The sequence below is a fragment of the Chiloscyllium punctatum genome, chromosome 46, assembly GCF_047496795.1.
Source record: "Chiloscyllium punctatum isolate Juve2018m chromosome 46, sChiPun1.3, whole genome shotgun sequence".
Classification (NCBI taxonomy): Eukaryota; Metazoa; Chordata; class Chondrichthyes; order Orectolobiformes; family Hemiscylliidae; genus Chiloscyllium; species Chiloscyllium punctatum.
This window is the reverse complement of record NC_092784.1, coordinates 41,360,527-41,379,282: the sequence shown is the minus strand read 5'-3', so window position 1 is coordinate 41,379,282 and position 18,756 is coordinate 41,360,527. Positions and strand designations below refer to the sequence as shown.

The 18,756-nt window shown below is 42.6% G+C and overlaps 1 pseudogene; it reads left to right on the top strand.

Moving 5' to 3' along the window:
* LOC140467978 (cAMP-dependent protein kinase catalytic subunit alpha-like) overlaps positions 1–18,756 on the top strand; it is a 218,086-nt pseudogene that overhangs the window by 160,421 nt on the left and 38,909 nt on the right.

Genomic DNA, 18,756 nt, shown 5'->3' with positions numbered 1-18,756 from the left:
GAGACTAATTGTCAATTCTAAAATTCAAAAGCTAGCCAACCCACAACTCAATTCACTGACATTTTAAATCCTGCATTTAAATTGTTCGTCCCACAGGCTAGAAGCTTTGTGAATTGCGATAGTTGTCCAAATGTCAGGAGTAATATATTTCTGTTCTTTCATTACAGTGAAAGATTTCTTAGAGAAAGCGAGAGAGGAGTTCTTAGAAAAATGGGAGTCCCCACCGCAGGTAAGTCATAGATTTCTTTCAAGAGAGCCTGAAATAGGTAGGTCATGTAATCCACAAGTTCATTAGCGTAAAATAATCCAATTGAATTGGACTGAGATGTTTCCTTTGGGAGTGCAGCATTGATAAGGAAAAATGTGGCAGAATGTACTTGCTATACATGTTCTCTCATCTGACTGATTGCTTCCCCTAAACGTCTGTTGGCCTGTGCTGTAATTCAACAGGAACTCAATGCCATTCCCTATTGGCAGAATTTCAAAGAATTTCATCTAAGATTGTCAGTAGCCCAGAAAGTTAGCAATATTTCTGAGATGTTTGTATGATTTCAAAACTGTTGACCTAGAAATTCCTTGCACATTGTTATTTTTGTGAAGGTGTAGCAGGATGGAACTTCGTCCACCTATCTGACCATATCCCAGAGAGAGAGCCATTTGCACAATAGGTCCAACAACCCACATTGCACTGGAGAACTTGGAGTGATATCTTGGCCTTCTGCCATGAAATGTCTGCATGCATGGAGATGTGAACAGTATGCACTAGATACCTCAAATCTCTCACAAAATATCACCAGTGATGCCTCTGTAAAAACCTGCAGATTCACTTACAGGATAGGTGATCCACTATCAGTGTGTTCTCCCAGGTCAAATTCCTCATTATCAGCCAATGGTTCTGCTCAATCAGCTGCATCAAGGAGGCCACATCATTGTCTTGCCTGACACAAGACTTCCAAACCAAAGTCTCTGTTCTGACCTTTGACACGGCATGCGGTCACTAGCAGGGCAGAGGAGACTCTTCAAGGAAGTCCATGAAATCTCCCTTAAAAATTCATGAACCACACCAACTTGTGGGCATCTCTTCACCAAAGACTGCAAGATTTGCACAGTTGGACTACTTAGTCGCCTTGGAACCACAATATCAGAGTGGAAGAAATTATCTCCGATATGAAGGGCCACCTAAAAAGAAAGTAGAACATGGGTCAGTTTGATTTGAAAGTTCAAAGGAGAAAACAAGAGTCAAAGTGCTTGCTACTCCTTGGGTGTTTTGCTATTCTTATGCTGGCAGTGGGCTCTTAGAGATCGATTCCTGATGGATTGTGGTAGTTTGCCCATTTTTGCTCACTCATGGGACGTAGGTGTTGCTGACTGACCAACATTTGTTGCCGATCCCTAATGCCCTTGAGAACATGGTGAGCTGCCTTCTTGAACTGCTGGACTTCATGTGCTGTAGGTTAACCCACAAGCCATTAGACAGGAATTCCAGCATTTTGACCTAGCAACAGTGAAGGAACAGCAATGTATTTCCAACTCAGAATGGCGAGTGACTTAGGGGAGGGGAATTTACAAGTGGTGGTGCTCCCAAATTTTTGCTGTCACTGTCCTTCTAGATGGAAATGATCCTGGGTTTGGAAGGTGCTGTCTAAGGATCTTTGGCAGATCTCTGCAATGCATCTTGCATAGTACATGCTGCTGCTACTGAGCATCAGTGGCAGAGGCAATGGATGCTTGTAGATGTGATGCCCATCAAGTCAGCTGCTTTTTGTCCTGTTTCTTAAGTATTGTTGGGACTGCACTCATCCAGCAACCAAGGCGTATTCCATCTCACTCCTGACTTGTGCCTTGGTGGACAGCTTTGAGGAATTATATTTGTTAAACAGGAGGAAGGATTTTGCATTTATGCAGACAGTGCAGTCACTACTGTGATGTTGTGAAACTCGACAAGCAATTTCTTAAGACAAGACCAGGTTTCTTTTTTGATGATGTTCACTTGAGGGTAAATTTTGACCAGGACACAAATGGTGACACTATTCTTTGAATAATGGCTTGACAGATGGCTTGGGGAGTTTGACATGCCAACAATCCCTCCCCATAAGAAGCAGGAGAAGCAGCACTAAACACCATAGAGTCATAGAGATTTACAGCATGGAAACAGACCCTTCGGTCCAACCCTGACCAGAATGGCTTTTGTTTTTTTTTTGCAATTGCTGTTTTAGAGCAATTGAAGGCAAAACGTGTTGCAAGGAATTTATTTTCCTCTTTTTGCTGAGGGGTACTGATACTTGCATTGGGCCCCAGAGGGCTGTTTGAGGCAATATAATGTGGAGCAAGGTTAGACCCTAGATCAGCCCTGATCTCATTAAATGGTCGAACATACTCAAGTGGCCAAGTAGTCTACTCCTGTTCTTATGTTCGTAGTCAGCCAGGCAATTCTCAAACATGCCAATGCCCACCTGGTCAACTGCTGCTCGTTAGAGATTTCATGGTAGCTAAAACCTCCTAGAGCAGTCCTATACTAAAAGCTTCCTCAGTAAGAATCATAAATCCTCAGAGGCATATAGGGAGGGGTGAGGATATATTTTATATTTTCTTAAATAAGGAGAAGAAAATTTTTGAGAACAGTCGGCTCTGATAGACATTGCACCTAAACCAATATCGCAAATTCAGAGTGGATGGAGGAGGGTTTAATTTAATGTAGACTTCTCTATTAGTTGCATTAAGAAAACACATCAAGTATTCACCCTACCCTTTGGTGCTTTTTTTGCCATTCCACAAATTTCCATTTCACTCTAAAGAAACAAAGATGGTGAGGTAGGAGATGATGAGAAACCCTGCAGAGTCAAGAATACATGGATCCATAATGTCTGCAACCTCATGTGGCTAATTCCACATTAAACCTAGAGAAGTGTAAATTATGACCCACAATAATCAAAGGCACAGGAATCAAACTCTGAATATATCAAGTGTTTGCTTAACAACAAATAAAATTTGCAGGACTGGAGTAGTAGATTATGCCTTATAATGTACAAGGCACCACATTACTGTTCGAAATCCAATGGGAGATTTCCTGGAAATTCAAAATAATGTAGTTCATCGCAATCATCACAACCAATTTCTTATAATTTACTGAAGATGGGGACATTACAAACAGAAATTGCTATCATTTGTTGGATTCCAGCAGGGAGTACTTGAGCAATAGTCATCTGAACCTTCTATACTTTTCCAGCACCACACTCTCGACTGTTTACATCTTAAGCTAGCTTGGTAAAGTGATAGGTGAATAGTGCTGCAGATATTTTAGGACGTATTTTCCTTTTCCTGGATCTAAGAATAATTCCTAAGAATAATAACCAGAATGCTCACTTGCTCTCAGGGAGTCTGCCTACTTTACTGGCCTTGAGCTTCTCCTGCTTGTTTTTCCAATATTTCCTACCCCAATATCTTTCACTTCCAGTAAATGATACAAAGCATTTTCAAGTCTGTCATGTGCTAATCTTGCCTCAGTCAACAGGCTGTAATACCATTGCAGTAGAACTGCAGTAAATATCAAAGTCCACAATCTAGATTCAGCACTACAAGTAATCAATAACCATGGACATTTATTGATAGTGATTAAAAATACAAAACAGTCAGTGATAATGTGTAGCTCAGCTTTGAAAGTATGCTGTGTGTTGATGACCTAGTTTAAGGAATGTGCTGTTTGGTACTAGTGAGCTGGCTTAGTCAGTAAATAGTCACTAAAGTGCAATCCACTGCTTACAGCAAATCTAACCTTTTGTTATCAGCATTTTTAAAACATTTGTTTGCTTCAAGTGTTAGTCTGTTTCTATTGAATGAGGAATTGTGATTTGAGAAATTAAAAGTGCTTAAGCATTTGTTTCTTCAGCACATAGACAATAACAGGTGAATTTTATTATTTGTCCTTTTTGTAGGAGAGCAAAGAAACTAATGGACACCAGGGTGCGTTTTGCCAGTTCAGTAGAGAGATAAATATTTGTACATTTGCTGTCTTGGTATTTAAGGCAAAGGTTACTGCCTTTGTGGGTGTGTTTCTGTTTGTCAGGCCGGGTGTTGCTTTGAATAAAGATTGTGTTGTATGATCCTTTTGAGCAAGTCAACAAGACAGGCCATAGAATTGTTTGTGATCTGGGTAGGTCCTCTACTTTAATCGGTCAATGGGAAGTTCCTTTGAAGAAGGGAAAATGAAATATGTTGGAATTTCTCCCCACCATCTGAAAAGAAAGTAAACCGAACAGCCCACTATGGTTTTGAAGTAAATTAACACACTAAAAAACTCAATGGCTGCAGAGTTGCTAAAGCTAACATCTGGTGACAGTCAAGTTAGGAGAGTGACTGTGCTGAAGCTCAGTAGGAACATACAATTTTTTGTTCCAGTGTTAGTCTTGCAAGTTACCATCTGCCCAACTGTTAATCTGCTGATCTGCCTCCTATTACAGGATTGGCTTCAACAATGTAGGAAGCAATAGCTCCTTGCCGTATTGTGCTGGCATTGTAAGCGCACTCAGAGGCTAACAGCCGATAACTACTGCAGGCAATCAACACAATGTTATCAGGTTGGGATGCTTTATCCAAATGAGATGGATTTGATATGCAGTACCCATTTGGAGTCAATGTTTCAGAAGTTAAATATCAGAAATAAGAAACAGAAGGGATGGACTGACAAGCAAACAAATTTAGGCAGTTGAACAGAGTTAGATAAATTTATCTCTGCCTATAAATGTGGTATGAAAGACATTGATATAGTGTACCTTTGTTGGAGCTTGTTTGGTCTGGCATCTCTCCAAAGGTAAATGCAGGAGAATTTCCCAATATTATGGCTATACTTAAAATGTTACATTCCCAGAAACTTGGGGCAAAGCCTACTTACCAACTTTGGGGAAATGGGAAACAACAAAGGAAGGAACTCAGAAGTCACATTCCTGTCCCCAATTTGCCCAGGAACTATTTATAATTGGCAAGTAAGGAGATTATTATGTCATGGCACAATAGATAATATCTAAATTATACAATTGGAGCTGGATCCCAGTGTTGACCCAATAGACAAGTCAACTGAAACATTTCGAAGGTGTTAAGTAGTTGGAAACAACTGGTCTGCACCCATTTTCCAAATAGTTACTCCCACTTTGTAGCTATTCATTGTGTAACCATTTGGAAAATTCACCCTCTGCCACCAAAACATGCACGCCATTTAGTATATTTGTTGAGACTTGTATTCTTTAACACATTATGATGTTTAAATATAGTGAAGTGCCTTGCACAATCAATTACTTGATTGGCATTCCATAAATTGCAATAAATGAATCATCAGTCAACCTGCTTTTCTTTCTGTAGATGTTGGTTGATCTTCCTCCTTAAACAATGGCCTGAGTTCTTCACAATTCACACAAATTGATAAAACCAACATCTCAAATGATCTCACTCAGTATTCCACTGGTGCATTTATCTGGATTATAGCATCAAGCTTTCAATCCACAACCTTTTCAAGGATCTGTTTTGGGTCCACTGCTGTTCGTAATTTTTATAAATGACCTGGATGACGTTAGTAAATTTGTGGACAACACTAAAGTCGGTACAGTTGTGGATAGTGCCGAAGTATGTTGTAGGTTACCTCGGACATAGACCAGCTGCAGAAATGGGCTGAGAGGTGGCAAATGGTGCAGAAAAGTATGAGGTGATCCACATAGTAGGAGTAACAGGAATATAGAGTACTGGGCGAATGGTAAGATTCTTGGTAGTGTAGATGGGCAGAGAGATGTACATACATCCCTGAAAGTTGCCACCCAGGTTGATAGGGCTGTTAAGAAGGCATACGGTGTGTTAGCTTTTATTGGTATAGGGATCGAGTTTCGGAACCATGAGGTCATGCTGTAGTTGCGTAAAACTCTGGTGCGGCCACACTTGGCGTATTGCATGCAGTTCTGGTCACCGCATTATAGGAAGGATGTGGAAGCTTTGGAAAGGGTTCAGAGGAGATTTACTAGGATGTTGCCTGGTATGGAGGGAAATGTCTTGCAAGGAAAGGCTGAGGGACTTGAGGCTATTTGTATTAGAGAAAAGAAGGTTGAAAGGTGGCTTAATTGAGACATCTAAGATAATCAGAGGATTAGATCGAGTGAACAGTGAGAGCCTTTTTCCTTGGATGGTGATGGCTAGCACGAGGGGACATAGCTTTAAATTGAGGGGTGATAGATATAGGACAATGTCAGAGGTAGTTTCTTTACTCAGAGTAGTACGGGCGTTGAACGTACTACCTGCGACATTTGTAGACTCGCCAAACAGGTGTTTAAATAGTCATTAGATAGGTATATGTACGAGAATGGAAAGTGTAGGTTGGATGGGCTTCAGATTGGTTTCACAGGGCAGCACAACATTGAAGGCCGAAGGGCCTGTACTGCGCCGTAATGTTCTATGTTCTAACTTCTGACCCAAAGCTCAGTTCTTAAGTATATCACCTATTTGTGCACCTAATTGTTTTCAAGTGGAACATACTTTCCATTATTTTGACTTTCCTCCATTTTAGAGGACGTACATCCTGTGGGTCTCATAGTCACAGGTACATTTCCCACTATCAATCCTGAGCTTGCCTTTCACAAGCTTATCCCTTTGTTCCACTGTCTTGCAGCTTTTTGATTTGAAACAACGCTCACAGTTGAGGTTTCCCATTCCATTTAATGTCTTATAAAATCGAAATAAAGGTTTTTATTCAGTCATCTCCTTTGAAGCCCAACCTTTCAGTTTCTACATAATTGAGTTCTCTTGACAGTGCAATCTTCCCTGCACCACTCCAGGGGTTGAACCTTATCTTTGTACTTGAGTGGTGAATGTAGTTTCCCGTGTGCTCCTCACAAGTCTATATTCCCTCAGAGGGATAGGCCAGATTTTAAAAGCAAGACAGTAGCCAACTAATCGTAGCCAACTAACCAAGCACTAGTTCATAGAGTATATGAAAACATCTAGGAAGAATATACATTTTGTTAGCACCTTAGAAACATGATAAGTAGTTGAGTCTGACTATGAGCTGAAACTTAAAAGAAGATAGACCTGTAATGAGACATAGGAGTTATGATCGAAAACTTCAGAAGTGCAACAGAAAGATTGCATGAACCAACAGAAGTGCATAAGTTATATTAATAAGGATAGCACTAATTATTAATGATAAAGTACTTACTAACTATTATAGACTACACCACAATTTGATCAGGATAGAGGGCTTTAGCCAAATCCATATACAATAAACGTTGGCATTTAACAACCTGGATATTGAAAAGACAGTTTCAAGGAAAATTGTAAGGGAAGCCTATTAGTTGAGATACAGACATTATTTCGGCATGTCAGGTAGGCTACACAAGCAGAAGCTGCATTGGATTTCATGGTCAATAATTGATCAGAATTGTTGCTGATATGGAAATCTCAGCTTGGCTCAGTGGTAGCACTGTCATCCCATGAGTTAGCAGACTTTGAGTCCAAATACCACTCCAGGGTATACGTACATGTACAAAGCTGAGACATCAGTATATCACCATGGGAGACTTGCAGTGTCAGAGGTTTTGTCTTTCAAATGAGAACAGTAAAGTGTAGCTTGGTATATGTGCCCATGGGATGGACGTGAACAACTCAAAATTATTCTTGTGAACTGCCCAGAGTTTCTGCACTAATCTACATCACTAGAACAGGTTAACTGACAAACATTTACTTTTGTATTTCGTGTGTCTTGTTGTGTTTAATTACAGAAGAGCTAAGGATGACAAAGGTTCTACGTAAATTCAAATTGCTTTTATTTCTTTGTAACCTGAAGTGTTTGAATTGTTGTATTTTTAGACTGTTGTTGTCAAAGAGCTGATTTCAGAGGTAAAGGGAAAGTTGTACAGAAAACTAATTTGGAATTGAGATATAAAGCATTACCTTTTTCTATTTTAAGGTTATTGTACAGGATAAGAATAGAAAGTATAATGAGCCTAAGAAATACACAGCAGGGTATGTATGAGTTAATAAGCAGGTTAGAAGTGACCTAAAAAATCAGGAGTACTTTGAAAAATATGACGGAACAGAAATTAGAGAAGATTGAATACATAGATCAGACAACTTATAGCTAAAGAAAGTGTCAGCAGCAAATAAACATGTCACAGAGGCTGGAATGAAGTGCCAGAAGAGTTTTGTAACTGTGGTGTTTTTCTATCATTAGTCGATGACAGTAATAATATTGTTGAACACAGCATAGTGGCAAAGTTGGGAAGATTATGAAATGTGCCCTGTATTGCCACCTTGTGGCCAAAGTTTGTAACTATTTGCATCACAACTTGAATGTAGTCATGATTTGGAGATGCCAGTGTTGGACTGGGGTGCACAGAGTTGAAAATCACCACACCAGGTTATAGTCCAACAGGTTTAATTGGTAACAGAGTTTTACGTGAATTCATGCAGTTTTTGAGCAAAGTACAACTTGCGGAGTTGCATTGTACTTTGCTCAAAAACTGCATGAATTCATGTAAAACTCTTATTTCACTTTTTAGATTAGAATCAGTCTAAACATTATGGCACAGACAGAGAACACAAGGGGCTAACACCTTCAACATATTGTCTGGCTAACACCAATTGTTACAGTTTACCTGAGAACGTAACTTTTAAAAGTTACGTTTTGTGATTTACACATGAAAGAAGTGAAACTATCATGGTATTCGAACAGATGAAAGACTCAACAAACAATCAGTCCCCTTCCTCTCAGACACAGTCAAGGAGGAGAGTCCTTGCACACACAATGTATAATTTCAGTTACATCACACTGTAAACTTTTGTTATAAATTCTGTGTCTTACAATTATGTCCTCCACAACCACCTGATGAAGGAGCAGCGCTCCAAAAACTAGTGCTTCCAATTAAACTTATTGGACTATAACCTGGTGTTGTGTGATTTTTAACTTGAATGTGAAGTATGAATATATTGGTCTGTTATGGTAGTTGCTGAAGGAAAGTAATGACGAGGAATTGTGGACCAGAAATACGTGCACTTTTCAGAATTTTTAATCGTACAAATTAATCTTCTGTTACATTGCATTTAGCACACCTGCTTTTAAAGTTTTTCTTATTTGTGATCAACATATAGTATTGTGGTACTGCAAGAAGCTCCTCGAGTTCCTTATCTTCCCAGAGGACCACTCCTGTTACTTTATGGTATTTTCCATTTCTACCACTATGTGGTAAGAGTTCCTTGAGGTATATTGCTGCTACCAAACCCTCCTTTGTCTCTGCTTTGGGCCTATAGTGATTGTAACAAGGTCAGACAGGTGGACCTCATAGAATACAGGTTCCCTGATTGGGGCTATTAACCAATCAGGGAGCTCTAGTTGACAGATGTAAACAGGAGTGAGTTAGGCGGTAGTGTGGGGGGAAAAAAAGAAAAGGAAGAGAAAAAAAAGGAGAAAGAAAAAAATAAACAGGAGTGAATTGAATAAAGATTCGTGCACTTTGTGTTTTTTCACTGTGTCTCACACCTGCACACACACACCATGGGTGCTGGGGAAAAAATAAGCACTACCGCAGTTAGACGGTAATGTGGGGTAAAAAGAAAGGAAAAAAAAGAAAAGTAAAAAAAAATTTTTAAAAAAGTAAACAGGAGTGAGTTAGGCGGTAGTGTGGGGGGAAAAAAGAAAAGGAAGAGAAAAAAAGGAGAAAGAAAAAAATAAACAAGAGTGAATTGAATAAAGATTTGTGCACCTTGTGTCTCTCACTGTGTCTCACCGCAGTTAGGCGGTAGTGTGGGGGTTAGAAAAAAAACAGGAGTGTCATTGCCCTTTGGTTTGTCAAAAAAAAACCAGAGCTTCCCCAAAGAAAAAAAATATAGAAGCACCACCTTACCACAGTTAGGCGGTAATGTGGGGGTTAAAAACAAATAAAAAGGGGAGTTACGTTAGAGCCCGGGTGTCCTTGGAAAAAAAAATAAACAGGAGTGAGTTAGGCGATAGTGTGGGGGGGGAAAAAAAGAAAAGGAAGAGGAAAAAAAGGAGAAAGGAAAAAAAAAACGAGTGAATTGAATAAAGATTCGTGCACCTTGTGTCTCTCACTGTGTCTCACACCTGCACACACACACCAGGGGTGCTGGGGAAAAATAAGCACTACCGCAGTTAGGCGGTAGTGTGGGGTTAAAAAATTATTTTTAAAAAGGGAAAAAAAAGAAAAAAATAAACAGGAGTGAGTTAGGCGGTAGTGTGGGGGGAAAAACAGAAAAGGAAGAGAAAAAAAGGAGAACGAAAAAAGATAAACAGGAGTGAATTGAATAAAGATTCGTGCACCTTGTGTCTCTCACTGTGTCTCACACCTGCACACACACACCAGGGGTGCTGGGGAAAAAAAGGGTTAAATTTTTTTTTAAATCAGAAAAAAAGTAAACAGGCGTGTCAAAAATAATCACTACCGCAGTTAGGCGGTAGTGTGGGGGTTAAATTTATTTTTTAAAAAAGAAAAAAACAGAAGTGTCAAAAATAAGCACTACCGCAGTTAGGCAGTAGTGTGGGGGTTTAAAAAAAAACAGGACTGTGTCTGAGAGGAAGGGGACTGTCCCTGGACCAGCTGCCCCACATCGAAAAGAAATAGGCAGGAGTGTTGGGGGTTCAGCTGACTGTGAGGGGGCTCGATCAGTGTAAAGTACTAAGCGCGTGCGAATAAAGGGTGACTTGGTGACAGGATATTGGCCTCTGCGGTGCTATTTCAGGGCCTATCTGCTGATTATGGAGAGAGGATGTACCACTGTAGAATATCTATCATGGAAACACTTTTTAAATAACAAGAAGGTTATATTAGAGGATAGAACATTACAGCGTAGTATAGGCCCTTCAGTCCTCAATGTTGTGTCGATCGCTAGAGCCAATCTGAAGCCTATCTATCCTACGCTATTCCATTTTCATCCATATGTTTATCCAATGACCACTTAAATGCCCTTAAAGTTGGCGAGTCTACTACTAATGCAGGTAGTGTGCTCCAGGCCCCTACTACTCTGAGTGAAGAAACTGCGTGAGGTCAGAGTGACCGCCCTTGATATCAAGGCCACATTTGACTAAGTGCAGCGTAAAGGAGCCCTAGCAAAACTGGAATCAGTGAATATTGGGGGCAAACACTCCGCTGGTTGAGTTATACCTGGCATATTGGAAGATAGTTATAGTTGTTGGAGGTTAGTCATCTCAGCTCCAGGACATCACTGCAAGAGTTGCACAGTGCAATCATTTTAGCTGCTTCATTAATGATCTAAACTAATGTGTCAGGGGATGGGAACCAACTGAGGAGGTTAGTGGACAGTAAGGAGGTCTGAAGCCTGTAAGGAACTAGATAAGGAATTCAGCATGACTATTGGGAATAGTAGGCAGGGAGCAGATGATGAACACAAAGGGACTGGTGATCTGAGATGTGTTTGTTTTAATGCAAGAAGTGTAGTAGGTAAGACAGATGAATTTAGGGCTTGGATTAGTACCTGGGAGTATGATGTTATTGCTATTACTGAGACTTGGTTGAGAGAAGTCAACTAAATATCCCATGATATCAATGCTTCAGACAGGATAGAGAGGGAGGTGAAAGGAGTAGAGGAGTTGCATTACTGGTCAGAGGATATCACCGCTGTGCTGAAGGAGGGTACCACTTGAGAGTGAGATAATATGGGCAGAGCTCAGAAATAGGAAGGGTGCAATAATAATGTTGGGGCTGTACTACAGGTCTCCAACAGCGAGCATGAAATACAGGTACAAATATGTAAACAGATTATGGAAAGACGAAGGAGCAAAAGGGTGGTTGTGATAGAAGATTTTAATTTTCCCAACATTGACTGCGATTCACTTAGTGTTGGAAGTCTAGATGGAGCAGAATTTGTAAGGAGCATCCATGAGGGTTTTCTAGAGCAGCATGTAAATAGTCCAAGTCGGGAAGGGGCCACAGTGGACCTGGTGTTGCGGCATGAGCCTGGCCAGGTGGTTGAAGTTTCAGAAGGAGCTTACTTTGGCAATAGTGATCACAATTCTGTAAGTTTTAGAATACTCATGGACAAAGACAAGAGTGGTTCCAAAGAAAGAGTGCTAAATGTAGAGTGCTAAACATAGTGCTAACTATCCCAAAATACAGCAGGACCTGGGGAATGTAGATTGCGAGCAGTGGTTTGAAGGTAAATCCACATTTGATATGTGGGAGGCTTTTAAAGAGAGGTTGATTAGAGTGCAGGAGAGACATGTCCCTGTGCAAATGAGGGATAGAAATGGCAAGATTAGGGAAACGTGGATGACAGATGAAATTGTGAGACAAGCTAAGAAGGAAAAGGAAGCATACATAAGGTGTAGGTGACTGAAGCATATCGGGAATGTAGTCAAGATTAGAGTAGTGCTGGAAAAGCACAGCATGTCAGGAAGCATCCAAGGAGCAGGAAAATCAATGTTTCAGGCAAAAGCCCTTGATCAGGATTCCTGGTGCTTTTCCAGCACCACTCTAATCTTGACTCTAATCTCCAGCATCTACAGTACCCACTTCTGCCTATTGGGAATGTAGGACCAATCCGAAATGAGGAATTAAGAGGGCTAAAAGGGGTCATGAAATATCTTTAGCAAACAGGGTTAAGAAAAATTCCAAAGTCTTTTATTCGCATATAAGGAGCAAAAGGGTAACTAGCGAAAGGGTTGGCCCACTCAAGGACAAAGGAGGAAAGTTATGCGTGGAGTCAGGTGAGATTCTTAATGAGTACTTTGTATCGGTATTCACCGAGGAGAGGGACATGATGGATGTTAAGGTTAGGGATAGATGTTTGATTACTCTAGGTCAAGTCAGCATAAGAAGGGAGGAAGTGTTGATATTCTAAAAGGCATTCAGGTGGATTAGTCCCAAGGTCCGGATGGGATCTATCCCAGGTTACTGAGGGAAGCAAGAGAGGAAATAGCTGGAGCCTTAACAGATATTTTTGCAGCATCCCTGAACATGGGTGAGGTCATTTAAGAAGGGTAGCAAGGATAATCCAGGTAATTATAGACCGGTGAGCCTGAGATCAGTGGTAGGGAAGCTGCTGGAGAAGATACTGAGGGATTGGATCTATTCCCATTTGGAAGAAAATGGGCTTATCATTGATCGGCAAAATGGTTTTGTGCAGGGAAGGTCCTGTCTTACCAACTTAATAGAATTCTTAGAGGAAGTGACAAAATTGATTGATAAGGGAAGGGCTGTAGATGTCATATACATGGACTTCAGTAAAGCGTTTGATAAGATTCCCTATGGTAGACCGATGAAGAAGGTGAAGTTGCATGGGGTCCTGTGTATACTAGCTAGATAGATAGAGAACTGGCTGGGCAACAGGAGACTAGTAGTGGAAGTGACTTTCTCAAAATGGAGATCTGTGCCCAGTGGTGTTCCACAGGGATCCATGTTGAGACCACTGTTGTTCGTGATATACATAAATGATTTAGTGGAAGGTACAGGTGGTCTGATTAGCAAGTTTGCAGATGATACTAAGATTGGTGGAGTAGCAAATAGTGAAGGGGACCGTCAGAGAATACAGCAGAATATAGATAGATTGGAGACAGAAATGACAGATAGAGTTCAATCTGGACAAATGTGAGGTGATGCATTTTGGAAGATCCAATGCAAGAGCAGACTAGTCCACCCTGACTTTAATTTTACCTGGACCATCTCTGATACCTCCCTCCCCTTCCTGGACCTCTCCATCTCCATTAATGACAACCGACTTGACACTGACATTTTTTACAAACCCACCAACTCCCACAGCTGAAGGAGAAAGTGAGGACTGCATCGTCGATCACGTCTGGGGAGATATTGCGGTCTTTGAAGAAGAGGCCATCTGGGTTGTGCTGCTTTGGAACTGGTCCTCCTGGGAGCAGATGCGGCGGAGACGTAGGTCATCTGGGTTGTGCCGTAATTTCCCCCCAGACGTGATCGACGATGCCCTCCACCGCAGCTCCTCCACTTCCCGCTCCTCCGTCCTTGAACCCCGCCCCTCCAATCGTCACCAGGACAGAACCCCACTGGTCCTCACCTACCACCCCACCAACCTCCATATACAGCGTATCATCCATCGCCATTTCTGCCACCTCCAAACGGACCCCACCACCAGGGATATATTTCCCTCCCCTCCCCTATCACCATTCTGAAAAGACCACTGCCTCCGTGACTCCCTCGTCAGGTCCACACCCCCCACCAACCCAACCTCCACTCCCGGCACCTTCCCCTGCAACTGCAAAAAATGCAAAACTTGCGCCTACACCTCCCCCCCCCCCCCCCCCCCCTTACTTCCCTCCAAGGCCCCAAGGGATCCTTCCATATCCGCCACAAATTCTTCTGCATCTTCACACACATCATTTATTGCATCCACTGCACCCAATGTGGCCTCATCTATATTGGGGAGACAGGCCGCCTACTTGCGGAACGTTTCAGAGAACACCTCTGGGACACCCGGACCAACCAACCCAACCACCCTGTAGCTCAACACTTCAACTCCCCCTCCCACTCCACCAAGGACATGCAGGTCCTTGGACTCCTCCATCGCCAGACCATAGCAACACGACGGTTGGAGGAAGAACGCCTCATCTTCCGCCTAGGAACCCTCCAACCACAAGGGATGAACTCAGATTTCTCCAGTTTCCTCATTTCCCCTCCCCCCACCTTGTCTCAGTCAAATCCCTCGAACTGAGCACCGCCGTCCTAACCTGCAATCTTCTTCCTGACCTCTCCGACTCCCACAGCTACCTGAATTACACCTCTTCCCACCCTACCTCTTGCAAAAATGCCATCCATATTCCCAATTCCTCCGCCTCTGCCGTATCTACTCCCAGGAGGACCAGTTCCACCACAGAACACACCAGATGACCTCCTTCTTTAGAGACCGCAATTTCCCTTCCCATGTGGTTAAAGATGCCCTCCAATGCATCTCGTCCACATCCCGCACCTCCGCCCTCAGACCCCACCCCTCCAACCGTAACAAGGACAGAACGCCCCTAGTGCTCACCTTCCACCCTACCAACCTTCGCATAAACCAAATCATCCGCCGACATTTCCGCCATCTCCAAAAAGACCCCACCACCAGGGATATATTTCCCTCCCCACCCCTTTCAGCCTTCCGCAAAGACCGTTCCCTCCGTGACTACCTGGTCAGGTCCACGCCCCCCTACGATCCACCCTCCCATTCTGGCACTTTCCACTGCCACTGCAGGAACTGTAAAACCTGCGCCCACACCTCCTCCCTCACCTCTATCCAAGGCCCTAAAGGAGCCTTCCACATCCATCAAAGTTTTACCTGCACATCCACTAATATCATTTATTGTATCCGTTGCTCCCAATGCAGTCTCCTGTACATTGGGGAGACTAGGCACCTCCTAACAGAGCGCTTTAGGGAACATCTCCGGGACACCCGCACCAATCAACCACACCGCCCCGTGGCCCAACACTTCAACTCCCCCTCCCACTCTGCCGAGGACATGGAGGTCCTGGGCCTCCTTCACCGCCGCTCCCTCACCACCAGAAGCCTGGAGGAAGAACGCCTCATCTTCCGCCTCGGAACACTTCAACCCCAGGGCATCAATGTGGACTTCAACAGTTTCCTCATTTCCCCTTCCCCCACCTCACCCTAGTTCCAAACTTCCAGCTCAGCACTGTCCCCATGGCTTGTCCTACCTGCCTATCTCCTTTTCCACCTATCCACGCCACCCTCTCCTCCCTGACCTATCACCTTCATCCCCTCCCCCACTCACCCATTGTACTCTATGCTACTTTCTCCCCACCCTCACCCTCCTCTAGCTTATCTCTCCACGCTTCAGGCTCACTGCCTTTATTCCTGATGAAGGGCTTTTGCCCGAAACGTCGATTTCGCTGCTCCTTGGATGCTGCCTGAACTGCTGTGCTCTTCCAGAACCACTAATCCAGAATCTGGTTTCCAGCATCTGCAGTCATTGTTTCTACCTAGTAAATGGAAAAGTCCTGGGGAAATTGATGTACAGAGAAATCTGAGTGTTCAGGTCCTTTGTTCCTTGAAGGTGGCAACGCATGTCAATAGAGTGGTCAAGAAGGCATACGGCATGCTTTCCTTCCTCGGACGGGGTACTGAGTACAAGAGTTGGCAGGTCATGTTACAATTGCAAAAGACTTTGGTTTGGCCACATTTGGAATACTGAGTATGTTTCTAGTTGCCACATTACCAAAAGGATGTGGATGCTTTGGAGAAGGTGCAGAGGAGGTTCACCAGGATGTTGCCTGATATGGAGCTTCGCAGAGAGGTTGAGTAAATTAGGATTATTTTCATTAGAAAGACAGGCTGCAGGGGGGACCTGATTGAAAATCATGAGGTATAGACAGGGTGTATAGCAAGAAGCTTTTTCCCAGAGTGGGGGTCACAAGTTCAAAGTGAGAGGGGATAAGTTCAGGGGAGATATGCAGAGGGTGATGGGTGCCTAGAATGCATTGCCAGTGGAGTGGTAGAGCAGGCACAATAGCATCATTTAAGATGTATGTGGACAGATATGTGAATGGGCAGGAAACAAAGGGATACAGACCCTTAGAAAGTAGGCGACAGGTTTAGATAGAGGATCTGGATCAAGCTTGGAGAACCAAAGGGCCTGTTCCTGTGCTGTAATCTTCTTTTGTTCTTTGTTCTTTGACCTTCCCTCCATCGTAAGGCCAGAAGTGGGGATGTTATCCAATGATTGCACAATGTTCAGCACCATTCGCGACTCCTCACATACTGAAGCAGGCATGTTCACATGCCACAAAATCAGGACAATACCCAGGTTTGGGCTGACGAGTGGTAAATAATATTAATGCCACACAATCTATCTATTGCCTTTTGATATTCAATGGTGTTACCATCACTGAATCCCCCACTATCAATAACCTGTGATGGTGGTGCGAGGGGAGGGGGGAGTGGGGATGGGAGGGAAGGGAAGTGTTACCATTGACTAGAAACTCAACTGGACTTGCTACATAAACGCAGTGGCCACAGGCTTGGTCAGAGGCTAGGAATATTGCGATAAGTAACTCACCTCCTGACTCAACAAAAGCCTGTCCACCATCTGCAATGCACAAGTCAGGAGTGTGATGGAATACTCCCCGCTTGACTGAGTGGGTGCAGCTCCAATAACATTCAATAAGCTGGACACCATCCAGGACAAAGCAGCCTACTTGATTGGCATCCCATTCATTCCCTCCTCCTCCAACAATTTAGCAGCAGCAGTGTGTACTGTCTGCAAGGTGCATTGCAGACATTCATCCAAGGACATTCGACAGCACCTTCCAAAAACACATCTAGAAGGACAAGGGCAGCAGATACGTGGGAACACCACCCCATGCAAGTTACCCTCCAAGCCACTCACCATGACTTGGAATTATATTGACACTCCTACACTGTCAGTTAGTCAAAATCCTGAAATTCCCTCCCTAAGAGCATTGTTGGTCTACCGATAGCACATGGACTGCAGTGGTTCAAGAAGGCAGCTTACCATTACCTTCTCAAGGGCAAATTGGGACAGGCAATAAATGCTGGCCCAGCCAGTGATGCCCACGTTGCATGAATGAATAAAAAAAAGTGTTCAAGAAGAAGGTAGAGATAGTTCTTGGGGCAAAAGGATATGGGGCGAGGGCAGGAGCAGCTTGGAATTAGCTGATCAGCCATGATCATATCGAATGGTGGTGCAAACTCAAATGGCTGAAAGGCCTATTTTCTGTTTTTCTAAAACAATGAGCTGAAATTAATGACTCACGTTGATGCACAGCAACACCAGCTGGTATAGCAGGAGAATTGTACCTATCAGTTAACAGGAAGAATCAAAATTAATTGAGGATGTTGATATAAATTCTTAAATCAAAATCAAAATTAAAATTTAAAAAGGCAGGAGACAGAGTTTAAGCATCTGAATGCAAAACTCTGGAAAGTCAACTACAATGGTCTAGACACCATGTCCAGACAGCTGGAAAGCATCTCCACTGCCACTTCCTCTTTACTCAACTGTCAGATGGCAGAGGAGGATATAGGAAATGCTACAAAGATACACTGAAATTCTCCTTGAAGCACAGCAGTGTTGACATTATTGGCTGAGGTAAGCTTGTGACCAGTTATTCAAAGTAAAGGCAACTTGTTCATTAAACTGCATCATGCTTTGAGTCCAAACATTTTAATGATAATGTACTGAGGCAGTAGAAAAGAAAATTAAAGCAAACAAATTCTGCAATTTGAATCCACATTATGATGAAGCTGCCAAAGATCTGAGGTCAAGAATTGGCCTCCTTAGACTCTTGAAGATCCATGACAGATATCTGCACTCTCAGTAGATGTCATCATCAAAACCAGAGTCTACCAATGACTGTCTCATTGAACCTTTTTATTGTTACTGCCTGCTCTGATCAGACAAACTAAACTTTGTATTCTAACATAGAATTAACTTGAGGCATGAATATTAACTGTTAATTATTGAAATTTAACATACCTCTCTGTTGTAACTGGCCTCTGCCAAGCTAACGCTGGATTAAAAATGACATTTACGTCATTGGTCTCTGACTCAGTTTATAGAAAGCAAGTCAGGAGTAGCAAGCTCAAAACTGCACTCTTGAATTTTTTGGAACAAGTCTAGGATGATACTGCAGCTCTGATAATACCTGATAACACTACACAAATCTTACTCCATTGTACAAAGTACTATCTTTCAAATAGGGACCAAACCTTCTTGGTCTGCATGTTCAAATGAACATAAAGAAAAAACCTATCACAGTACTCAAAAAG